The sequence below is a fragment of the Psittacula echo genome, assembly GCF_963264785.1.
Source record: "Psittacula echo genome assembly, chromosome: 4".
In the NCBI taxonomy this organism is placed as follows: Eukaryota; Metazoa; Chordata; class Aves; order Psittaciformes; family Psittacidae; genus Psittacula; species Psittacula echo.
Genome location: NC_137738.1, coordinates 9,547,895 through 9,560,870, shown reverse-complemented (window position 1 = coordinate 9,560,870; position 12,976 = coordinate 9,547,895). Strand labels below are relative to the sequence as shown.

At 39.9% G+C, this 12,976-nt stretch overlaps 1 protein-coding gene across 5 annotated transcripts in view; it reads right to left on the bottom strand.

The window, feature by feature from the left end:
* Nucleotides 1–12,976, bottom strand: part of FBXO11 (F-box protein 11) — a 76,664-nt gene that overhangs the window by 58,430 nt on the left and 5,258 nt on the right. Inside the window, exon 1 of one of the 5 annotated variants that reach the window (XM_080615042.1) lies at nucleotides 9,237–9,355. The exons of the other annotated variants lie outside the window; for them this stretch is intronic. The gene's annotated coding sequence lies outside the window, so the exon portion shown is untranslated. Of the gene's footprint in view, nucleotides 1–9,236; nucleotides 9,356–12,976 lie in introns of those variants that run through there. 5 annotated transcript variants of the gene reach the window in all.

Here is a 12,976-nt window from a genome sequence, read left to right as displayed (position 1 = left end):
TTTGAGTTTCCAAGTATCCACCTACTTTTGCTATCTGAGTGTGCACATAGAGTACATGAAAAGTAAGACTGCTATAACAATAAAACCAACAAAACCAAATACAATGGCAGATGGGAATATGAAACAGGAGGAACCAAGCAAGTAAGCAACCCAAAAGAGTCAGGTGAATCCATCATCAATACACATGCTGTGACATGGAGGAAGTGATGCCTAAATTCTTGTGCAAGATTAGCATCAGACATAGTAAGGTGGAAATGGGAAGAAAAAAATCCAAACACAACCACCAAAACACACAAAAAAACCTCAAACCAACCAACCACAACAAAGAAAACCCAACAGCAACTATTCAGAGTTTAGGTTATAATAATAATAATAAAAAAATACATTGGACCTCCACACTTATTGCAATTAAAAATAAAGTTCTAGAAGGAAGAAAAAAAGTTATCACTTTTCTATGTTCAGTACACACTCCGATTCTCCTGAGTGGGGGTGGAAGGAAATGAATTACTCAAACTTATAAACTCCCATTTTCTAGTAACTTCTGTAGTTTCAGCTGAAGGAACTGTTATTTATACATTCTTCCCAATACCAACCTTCCCACATCTAGAGACAGAGTTCTACCAGTGCTAAGTAACAGCTATATGTCATACTAACACCTTAATTGAGATATGGGCAATGCAGCAGCCCATACTACTCAACAACAAAGCAGCACATACATAGGCACCATGTAGAGAAACACTCCGCAAGCTGCTCTAGGCCTCACATACAGGCAAAAGGCTGACAGCTCCTTTAAGCAATATATACCTATTACCTTTAATTAAACATACAGAAAAGCAATTCAGATGTATCACGGCTCCCATCTGCTACTAAGTAAAGCAGACAGCAATAACATGAGATACTTTCTGGATCAAGTGTATTAGTCAAACGCAGTTACCTGACTGAAAAAAATTAAACATTAAACATTTATAACAACCTAGACTGGGAGAGTAAAAGTCATATTTAGAGCTCAGCCCAGATTTACTACCAGGTAGTAAAGTGTTGAATACATATAATTAAGCATACACAAACCAGCATTATGCTAACAAGACTTTAAGAGCAGCAGTTAGGTAAAAGACTAAAACCATCCTTTATTACAGCAAACTCTCCTATATTCCAAGGGTGAGAACCATTTACAATATACGTGGTGCCACCTATTAGTCACAAAATGTCAGCATTCCTGCAGGCAAAGTGAAGAGCTGCAGGATAACGTAACAGGTTGAGAAATCTGTTAATCACGTTCCACACTTGAGAGCTAGTGCCCTCAAACTTAAAAAGTACAATAAAAGAAGTCCCATGGATTTCAAAAAACAAAATCTAGTTTGACTAGTCCAGCTTAGATTTTTAGGCTAAAGAAAAAAAGCCTTTTAAAAAATATTGTGTGGTTTTTTAGAGAACAAATGGGAAAGGAGAGAAGCTTTCTTTTAATAAAAAGTTATGAACTATGGCTGAAGATCTGCAAACCTTCATATACAACACTGTTGGGAATAGAAGAAAAATCTAAAAAGGGAAACTAGAACCAACAGAGAGAGCAACCAAGTTGCCAGTGGTAAGTACCAAAAAAGATCTGGTTTGGTGCCCCTGGAGAAACACAGAGCTGCAGACATCTTGAGTAAAGAGCAACTCAAAAAGAATTTTCACCTTCTATCAAATGAAACCTTACTGTGAACTAGTGTTGCTCACTGTAAAGACACTTGAGATAAAGAGAAGGCAAGGAAAAAGTTGTACCACTATCCCATCCTCCCCACTCATCACCATAGGAACAGGAGACCAGTGTGCATCAAAACACAAGTTAACAAAAAAATAATACCAGGACTCCACAGTCCTGCAATGTGACTGCCTGAGACAAGACATCACGGTTGCCACCATAAAGCTGTCTCTTATGCATCCATTACAAAGTGTGGTGCCATAGTAAAGACCAAAACCAAAGCAGCTAAATCATGGACTTCAACACTCAAAATACTGACAGCATCAGATAAATCCTTTATCAGAAAACATTACACTGGAAATAATTTTGAAAGTGCCACTGAACTTCATTTTGCCACTATAAATGAGTACAAGAGTTTGCCAATGCCTTTTCTGGTCCTTACAATTACAACATTTTATTCCACATCACTGTTGTTTTTTTTTTTTAAATCAACTCTATTTTTCAGGATTAAGAGTACAGAGAACTAAATATAATTTCCTGGAAAACTGAAGCAATTAAGGACAAATGCTTCCATCACATCTGAAAACAAAGAATAGAAGTCTCCCATCAAAAATTTGCTTTCACCTGGCAAATGACATGATTTATGTAGGACAGCTCTACAGAAAAATTTAATTCCTGTGCTACATATAATAAAATGAGGAGACACTTCAGACATGTCCTACTGCATGTTCGTAAGACACCAACCTTAACAGCCAGGGGGCCCTATCAATTATTTTTAAACACTGGAAAGGCATAATCAACACTCAGACTTCGAGCCCAAACCAGTGTCTTTTAACAGCACAAAGTCACACCTGTGCCCTTTTATGATCTCTGGGCTACCGGATGTGCTAGAAGCATGGGGAGAAGTGGAGAGAACACACATATGCCAAGCTATCATCATCTTTATAAAGGTCCTTTTAGAGCAGCCAGCAACTGGTTTAAGCTAAAGCAGAGTATCACCTGCACCAGACCAGATTGAGGACTAAGAATCCATTATTAAAGTAGTGCTGCTTCCTACTCTCTACCTTCAGCATATCAGCTGGCTGTACGGGATGAACAAGTACCAGCAGTCAGACTTATGTAAGAGCCAATGCAAAATGCCATCCTGGGATGCCCTAGACTTCCCTAAACTAGTAACCTATCAATTCCTGCCTGGTATTGAATAAAACCAAACCAAGAAAGCCAGCCAAGAGGGGGAACAGTACCCTCTCTCCCAGTAAAAAAAGAAAATCAAAGTATTTCAAACTAAAAGCCATGTATTGTTTGACTGCCAACTGCAGGGCTTTCTCCAACTACTTTTTCTCAACAATTACCTTTCATAAACCCACACAGTCTTCCCCAGATAAAATGGTGTTATTAGTGTTTTTTCTCCTCTCTCTGCTCACAGCAGTGTGTCCATATGATCAATTGAAGCATTAAGAGTTCCCACGTCCTTAGTTAGGAGCCTGTAAGATAAAGTTTCTAAAGGACTACTGCAAAATCTCAACATTTGAATCTTCCACGTGATCTTTTCTGTAGGTTGTCTCTCAACCTACTTCCTTCAATATTTGTGCTTTCACAATATAACACTGCATTTTAGTAAGAATGTGTAATTTTCTGGTGCCACATGTATGGTTCAGTTCACCCACAAGCACACCTATGGCTTCACAGCTGTAACATTAGTGCTGTATCCCAAAACCACAAGAAATAATCTTTAAGGAGACAGAATGCAAGTTAGAGAAACATAATTTATTCTTACAGAAATGTCCACTGCTCCTCTTGGGATTTTTTAAGTTAATTGCACAAACAATTAAGACAATCCTTACTCTCTTCCTTACCCACAAATAAGGGCTCTGACTGACACACAGTGGCAAATTAAAAACCCCTAAGTCTGCCAGCTGAAGCCAGCCTCAACCCTGCCAGCTGCCCCTTACAACACAAGTTGTTGCCCCAATGACAGATGGCTGCACAGCTCACATGGCAATTCAAGAGCAGCTCCAGTTTTCAGCCCAGCATAATTAAGTCAGCCAACTGCAATCCCCATTTTCCTTAATATGCTGCCCTGAAAGATTAAAACACCACTGCAACTGTGTTTTGAGCTGTTCAGTGATCCTCACCTTGAACAGGGATCAGCTGGGAGCACAGGACAAATGATAACAGAGAACCACTCTCTATTCAACCAAGCAGTTTTTGTCTTGGGACTAGCTGAGTACTAAAATAAGTCCAGAAAAGAGAGACTGCATAGCTTAAAACTAGCCTACCAACCACAGGAACCCAAGAGCATCATGTTCAGTTCTGTGCTTTGCAACAGATGTGGTTCCATGATAAAATTAAACCAATTTAAGAGCCTGATACTTCCAACACAGGAAGGAAGAAGCAAAGCACCAGTGAGAAAAATCCCTTCTGGTGGCTATCTGCAATTACACTGCTTAAACCAGGGGTGAACCCATGCCCTGCTGACTTTGGGCAAGTCACATCATTTCTTTATACTTTCATTTCCCACCACTGGTGTCAGAACAATGGCACTCTACTAATCCTCAGGTGTGCAAAGAGGATAGCTATAGACACCACTGACAGCCTACAAGACACAAAAGTGATGTAAGGTAAATATTGAAACTGATAAGACAAAGCGGATCCTTTACAAGTACATCACTAGAATCACTGTAAGAAATGGTGGGATAAGAGACATTTCCCCACACTTACTGCAACCCCAATGTAAGACCTTAAGGTGGAAGGGAAGGATTAAAGTTGAGTGCACTGATGGGGATCTTTTTATATCACTGAATGCCTGAACAGCTCTTTCCAAAGTTAACTCCTAACCTATATGAAAATAAGGATTTCTGCAAGGTCAGCAAGCCACAGAATCACAGAACGGTTTGTGTAGGAAGGGACCTTAAAAGCTCATTTAGTTCCAAACCCCTGCCACAGGCAGGGACACCTTCCACTAGACCAGGTTGCTCCAAGCCCCGTCCAACCCAGCCTTGAACACTGTCAGGGATGGGGCAGCCACAGCTTCTCTGGGCACCCTGTGCCAGCACCTCAGCACCCTCACAGGGAAGAATTTCTTCCTAATATCTAATTTAATCTCCCCTCTGCCAGTTTAAAGCCATTCCCCCTTGTCCTGCCCCTATATGCCCTTGTCAAAAGTCCTTCTTCACATTTCTTGGCAGTCCGTTTAGGCACTGGAAACTGCTCTAAGGTCTCCCCTGATCCTTCTCTTCTCTAGGCTGAATAAGCCCAACTCAGGAACCTTCTGGAGTAAAAACTGCTCCTTTGCCTCACTTCACCCACTGCATTACCCTTACCAGAAATACTGAAAGAATAAACAAAGAATCGCTAAGTTACTCCTCTGGGGGAAAAAAAAAAGTTAACTATGCACACATACGTAAATATTTTTACAATAGAAGTTATTAAAAAAGTAATTTCTTTTTTAATTTAAACCCCCAAGATCAAGCCTTTTACAGAGACTCTCACTAACAGAAATTTTATCTAGATGGAGAGACTCTGCCAGCTAGGTTTGGAAAAACGGATAGAGAAGAATTTTGTCTCCACATACATGAAAAATACCTGACAGGGAAAAGGCAGAGGCATGCCTTGAGAGGAAGGGTATCACTTACCTGTATTAATAAAAAACGTGTTGGGTTTCTTTTGTTGCATTTTATTTTTTGTTCATTTTTTTAAGCTAAACTACAAATTCAACACAAGCAGGATCTGTGGGTACCAAGTTCTCAAATCTTGCTATTCTGACCTACTCCTCTTTGCTCCTTTCTTAAACCATATTTCAATTTCACAAACTAGAGGTATTAAAATTCCTTTTTGGTAATATATTCAGTCACTTCTGCAGTAATGAAGAATTTTGAGGAAGACAAAATATATCCCAGAAATCTTACAAAAGAAAACTTCACCAGGCTCAAGCAGTTCCCCCAACCACCATAACACACACACATTTCTATTACTGAAAAATACAGCCTTTCTGGCAACAGGATCCTACACACAAATCTTAAGAAAAATCATAGTGAATTTTTAACATGCAGGATATACACATCATTTTAGTGACTACATCTACATCAAAACAACACAAAGACACTAAAACAGAACATTTCTTCAGTTTTTCTTACTATTTAAAACTTGCTCATGTTGAAAGTGGTAATTATTTCTACCACTTAAGTGACAAAACCAGTTGAATATTTCTGCCTTCCCCAACCATTACAGTACTACTTCAACAGACTATCTGTTTGCTAACAGTGGTTGTCCAGAGGAATGCTGGAGTCCAACCTTGCTGCTAAGGAAGGTGGCACCCAAACTATATTTAGTCTGAAATCACCGTGCCAAACTCACCAGAATTTCAGCCTGTTCAGTGTTTGAGCTACTGTTCTTGACTTCACGCAACTGTTTAACTTTTCTAAATCTTACACACAAAAAATATTACCTCAGCAGCTCCTAGTGCTCTTTGAGATCTTGGCCATTAACATGACCGAAATAAATGAAACAAACTATGCAGTCAGTCTGCTAGGATTTACCCAGGAACATAGCAATGAATCCACTCTTGCAGCACAAGTGAATGGCAGGTATTGCTTGGTAGGCATTTCAAACATCTATTTTCAACTTCCACTGTATTTTATCAGCATAAGAGCAACCCAAAGCAGAGTGCACGCTCAAATCTTCAGTTTCTTGGAAAATCTGTCCACAAAGACATAGGCTGAAAAATTAGGCGAATGTTGAAACAGATCTTAAACTCGACTACCACATATCAATATTAAAATTTTCAAATAAAATTTGGTTTAAAACTCATTTTTTGTTCTTCTTTCCCCCGACATTTTCACAACTCATCAAGTCATGGAATGGTTTGGATTGGAAAAGACCTAAAAGCTTATCTAGTCCCAACCCCTGCAACGGGCCAGGACACCTTCCACTAGCCTGGACTGCTCCAAACCTTGTCCAGCCTGGCCTTGAACACTGCCAGGGATGGGGTAATTAAGTTAAAGATTAACTTACGTTAACACTTCCTTTATACTCACTTTTTATTTTCAGCCTATATATTTTGGAAGCTATAGCTAACATCTATAATAAAGTAAGAAGCCCTTAAAAGATATTGTGTTTATTTCAACATTAGCCTGACCAATATTTTCCTTTCAGATTACATATTAATGTTATTTTGTCTTTAACTGAGATCAAAACACATTCACCTTTCTGATATTTAATACATAAGTTAACACTTGTAACATTAGCAAGCTTGGATGTTCAAATGTTACTTAGACAAAATGGGAAATCCAGTATCACATCAACATGGACTTTATTGGAGAACAGAGCTGCATTAGACACCCACTGAACCTGCTCAGGTGTGCCTTTTACAGTTACTTAAACCTTTTAAATTAAAGTAAAATTTGACAAGCATCCACACTGATGCTGTCAAGCATATCAGCAGATTGTTGATCACAAGCTACCGATCAAGAAAGAGCTGCTGCTAAATTTCACAAGATACAAAAGGGTCTAAACTCATTATCAAGGGGCACGTGAAATCATTCAAGTATTACCCATTATCACACAATCACACCCATTCTTCTTCTAATCATCCGGACAGCAAGAGTAGCCCAAAGTACTTCTCTCCTGCCTTCCCATTGATGCTTAGCTAGCCAAAGGCCTGCACAACTTGTGTTGAGGGAGGTTCCCTCAACAACCATCTGCATCACATCCCTTAGATACTCAACTGCTATACAGCTTTGCAGAGAGTTAAAAACACAACCAGAGAGGATGCGAATAAAACAATTCTCCTGTGCTGGAAAATGCACTACTCATTTTTATATACTGCAATCACCCTTCAGTCTTGCAGCTTCCAAGGTCACAATGGATGGAGCTCAACTGTCCCCTATCCATGCTCTTGACTTGGGCAGCGGCTGTCAATATAGGTCAAAACAGAGTGAAATTCCAGAGTAAACTCTGGTTTATTCTGAGTAATTGATGTTCAATGACTGCTGAAGAAGGTGAAGGGACAGAACCTTTCTCTCAGAAGAGATGGTCACTGACCTTGCTATCTTCAGAGAAAGGTAAAGTGTCACATCTTGCTATAGACTAACATAACAACCATCTAAACAAAGTTGTTATCCTTCCTCCTTCAAGACAGCAACAACTTAAGGAAATAGCAACCATTAATTTGAAGAGCTACTACACACAATTTAAATTGATGACCCAACAACATGTGGGTCATCTTTCTGGTTTCTTGCTTTCCTAATAGTCAGGAAATGCTTATTTGGCCACAAAGCAGCCATTTTCATAGAATCATAGATTGGTTTGGGTCAGAAGGGACCTTAAATATTTACCAAGCTCCAACGCCCCTGCCATGCACAGAGGCAACTTCCACTAGACAAGGTTGACCGAGGCCCTGTCCAACCTGGCCTTGAACACTGCCAGGGATGGGGCAGCCACAGCATCTCCGGACAGCCTGTGTCAGTGTCTCACCACCCTCACAGTAAGAAACTTCCTAATATCTAATCTAAATCTACGCTATTTCAGTTTAAATCCATTACCCCTTGATCTCTCACTACATGCCATTGTAAAAAGTCCTTCTCCATATTTCTCGTAGCCTCTCTTTAGGTAGTGGAAGCTGCTCTAATATCTCCCCAGAGATCTCCTCCAGGCTGCACAAGCCCAACTCTCTCAGCCTCTCTTCACAGGAGAGGTGCTCCAGACCTCTGAGCATCCTCATGCCCTCCTCTGGACTTACTCCAATAGGAGCTGCCCTCAGCTCTCAGAATAATTATTAAAATCATAAGGTTTCCTATGCTTCTGCAGCATTAAGTTTTCATGAAAGGTATGCTGACAAACTTTCACAACTATTTATTTCTCAAAGGGCTACAGCAAGTCTGCACCAATGTCTGAAGGAATCTGAATTTCAAGAAAGAAAAAAGTCACACTTTTCCACTCACTTTCCTAAGTACAAGAGGCTTGGGAACTGTAAATTGTCCCCAGTACCTCCTAAACATTCACTGGCCAAATACGAATGAAAAATGGGGAAGAAGCTTTATTTGTCATATACATATAGGATCAGTAGTGCAGTAATTAATTAACCAGATTCAGCTGTGGGAGAAGGGGAAGTGAGGTAGATTCGAGAGGCATTTCTGAGTTTCTCTTTGGAAACCTTAGAAATTCAGCAAGACACCAAAACAAGGCAGCAATGTCCAACTACTGAAAAGTATTTTTCTATATGCATTCAAGTAGTATTTTAGACTTTTAATAACTATTGATGAACCAGACTGGATAGCTATGTATTTACTGCCACAAAAATCAAATTGCAAATAAGAACTAAGCACTAAAAAGGAAATCAATTGTTTTACCTTCCACATCTTTTCAGATCAAATTCAAGTGCCATTTGTGGTCAACAAGAATCTTCCAGCTGGCCGGGATTTCAGTGTGCTTTGAATCAGAACATCCAGAAGCATTACAGCAATGTTAGAATGATTTCAGCTACCAATCATCTTCTGAAAGAACTCAAAGTAAAACCCACTTATATATAGATACTGTGAAATAAATTACTTACTTGTGGTGTTTTAAAATGTGCTAATAAAGCTTTCATTAAGTTCTGCTGAAGAAAAACACACCCGGCAATTGCAACATCTGACTGATTTTCAGAGTAGCATCTTTGTAGTAATTCCTCCTTCAGCAAGGTATAGACTCAAACAAGGAACAATACAGGAAACTGTGGTGAAGTCCTCATCTTGCAGTTGTAGAGATACACCCAAACTAGCTTGGGGACAGAAACTGCATTATTGTTTCAACCAAGGCACTCCAGCAGGTCTAACAATCCATGTGGAGAAGGGAGTGCCTTGAAAGCATGTAATGAAAGAGGGTCAAGTTAACTCAAATTACCTTCCATTTGCCACAGGCTAAGAGCATACACATGAACAATTACTGTGAATCAGATACCACAGATCAGCTGACATATGGTAACCTGTCATCCTACAATAATCAGACCAAATACAAAGATAGCTTGAAATTTAGACTGGCTGTACAGCTGAAACTCATTCCTATTCAGAAATCAAGAGACTAAACCCTTCAACCTTTACTTCCAGATGTGTAAGCTGAAAACAAAGCAACAGAAGGGAACCCACAAATCAAAGCCCTTTAGGTAAGCAGACTGTTTCCAAATACTACAAACTGGGATTACCAAAAGGAAATAGCTACTGTAACATGATCTATTAATGCTAACCAGTCCTTTGGTATAAAGGCACGCACAAAGCATGACCATGAGACTGCAAAATCAGCTCTTCTGCTGGTCTGGACAGTGGTTATTTAAAACAAGTGTAATAATTCCAAGTATGGCTGTTGTTTTTGCCTTGTAGTGGCAATTCACAGTAGAGCAAAACCCAAGCTTTCCCTTCTAAACCTCATTCCCAGGAGTACTTGTTTCTTTATGCTGTGTTTGGGAACTAAGAACTAAAGAGTTCTCTGGAACATAAGGAGGTCTATACTTTCAGTGACTTACAGCTAGAACAACCTACATCTACTTTTACTGTTCACCCCCAGTATCTTCCCTGCCCAACAGGAGTATCTGATAAAATGCTTAACTCCTTTAAAATCAATTTTCACTAATAATTACAAAACCCATCACCAAACAACCAACCCCCATCCAAACACCTACCTATGCTCAACAAAGTCAAGCAGGACAAAAACCAAAGAAAAACTTTACACAATTTCTAATGACACTAGACTGGCACTTACCTGGTAGAGCTGAATCAGGTTTTTGGAACACAAAGCCAGTTGCACAAGATGATAAACACTATTATTATTTTGACATTGGAACACTAGTAATATCTGGCATGCACTGTAATGATATATCCATAGCCTTCTGCAGAATAAACTAAGCAGACTCAAGAAAATACAGCTGCTTAACAGAAACAAACCTAGGAGCCCCAGCAACATTTCTAGGCAGCAGTTCCAGCTTCCAGAACAAAGCAGTGCCTGAGCTCTCACATTTAAGACATCAGGAGGGACCCAGCAAACCTGGCAACCAAGTGGAAACCACAGGTTTCTGTTACAACAAACAGTAGGATTCATTGTACGTATCATAGCACATCTCATAGAACAGAGCCACGGCAACATTTTGAGAGCTCCTCTCAAATGGACAGGAGCATTGTCAGTCACTGTGCAAGGCTTCAGCCTCACGCAACAGCTAAGCTGATCTAAGGATGAGGAGCAGTCCCACTTCCTCCCACTCCCCGCTGTGTACCTGATGACCACCTCTCTTACACACTCATCAAACTCTGCAGTTAGCTAGTTCAAAGCACTAAACAAGCAGATTCATATTACTTTGGAAGCTGTTTCCCTGGTGATCTGCTTCAGGGAGCTACAAGGCAAGGGATAAGAACATGGGGCGAGAGGCAGAAATAATGGGATAACCCCTTCCTCTAGCAGCCAGGCTCTACAATTACTTAGTTATCTTGTCAAAATACAACTGAAGGAAGTATCTCAGAGGACAACATAAAAAATACTCCCCAAAAGTCTCCTAGAAGAACCACATGGTTTGCAAGTTGTCATTTGTTGCCTGTCTGTGTCCTCCCAGCTTCTACATATGGATGAACATTTTAGAAACAAGCAGCAGTATAACCAGCAAACCTTAGTTATTGAGAAGAACCACAGTAACCACTATGCAAGCTTTCTTTTAAGAAGTATTCCAGATTCAGAGATTTTAATCACTTCAAAAGAAGTCCACTAAACTTTCCAATAGGAAGTACAACTTAAAATAGTGGAAGATACCTCTAGCATATCCTCTTTACTTTAGAACCTACATCTAGATCTCGCTCTCCTCACAAGAATTTAAGCCTTTTTTAAGAGTAACAATATATCATAAAGCAGGATTTTTATAAATGTTTTGTAATTTAACTGCATGTTTTAGTTCGCTTTTTTCCCTCCTGCTCATTTAATCAAAAACTGAAAGACTCAAACATCCCAGGCTATATACAGATACTATAGCTTAACACCATGAACAATAATAAAAAAATCACCAAGTATGTCTCTCCTCCTATTCAAGTGCTAAACAGAGAAACACCACATCAGCAAGAAACAAACAGAAGCACTTAACAACCAGAAAACACTAGCGGATTAGGAAACGACAAAGTCAACTGAACAAACCTTTCATTTTCTCAATGCCTGTTAGCTCAGTCATGTTTTCCTCTTGCCTTTGCTTTTATTGTCCACACACTGCACAGGTCTGATTTACTTCTCCAACACCATCTGTTATAATACATAAGTCTAAATCCATTTAATCAGCACATCTAGATATCTTAGAGAACCACACTACCTCCTCTTCCTAACAGACCAAATGCTTCACAGCCACAAGCTGCAAGAGGAAGTTTAAGTGCTGCCACAGGTGACCCACATTTCAATACACCTGCATACTCGTTCCCTTTCCAGAAGGAACCCAGGCTGGAGGGTTGGCCAAATGAGTTGTGCTTGCTGCAGTGGCAGCCCCTGTGATGATCCCACTGTGTGTGTGTAGAATTATCGTGCTGGACACACACACATGCAGACAGCAGTCGCTCTGCACAGGCACTGCCAATTCAGTACTTGCCAGCCACACCAGATTTACCATGCTGGTGAGGAAAACTGCCGATGTAAAGCAAGCTGCACAAGCCTGACATTCCCAGGCAGCTGATGGGCTGACAAAGCATTCACAGAGCTCCAATCCTATGCGTAGACATTAAATCTTCCTTATCCACTGCACATAATGTTTATTATGCTTAATGCCCTGCACACCTGCAGTAAAAGCCTGACACACGTTGGGCAGCCTCAGTCTACCTCAGTCTAACTGTGATTTGCCCAGGAAGCACCAGAGCAGGAGAAGGGCATAGCCTTCCATACATACATATATATATATATATATATAAAAAAAACCCCCAGATCCATCAGATGTATGAGGCTTCATTACCTCTCTCCTTAAACCACCGGGCTCAAAGGTTTTTTTTAACACATTAACTGAATGAAAAAAGAAAAAATATTTGGTACTTCTGGGAAACTAACAGTCTTATGAATTACCAAAATATACTAAAACTATGGGCAATGAACATTATTATGTATAGCAAGAATAAACACACTTGATTTTGATCTCTCCAAATCAGAGAGAAAGCTTTAGCATAAATTTAGGCACTTATCCTACATGAAGGACAACGGAAGTACCCGGACGCTCCTTTGTACTCATGATGTGGAATCCAGCTCTGGGCAACAGAAGTTGAAGTACCAAGTTTATAGATTCTGAACTTTTATCTGCAGGGCAGACTTTGG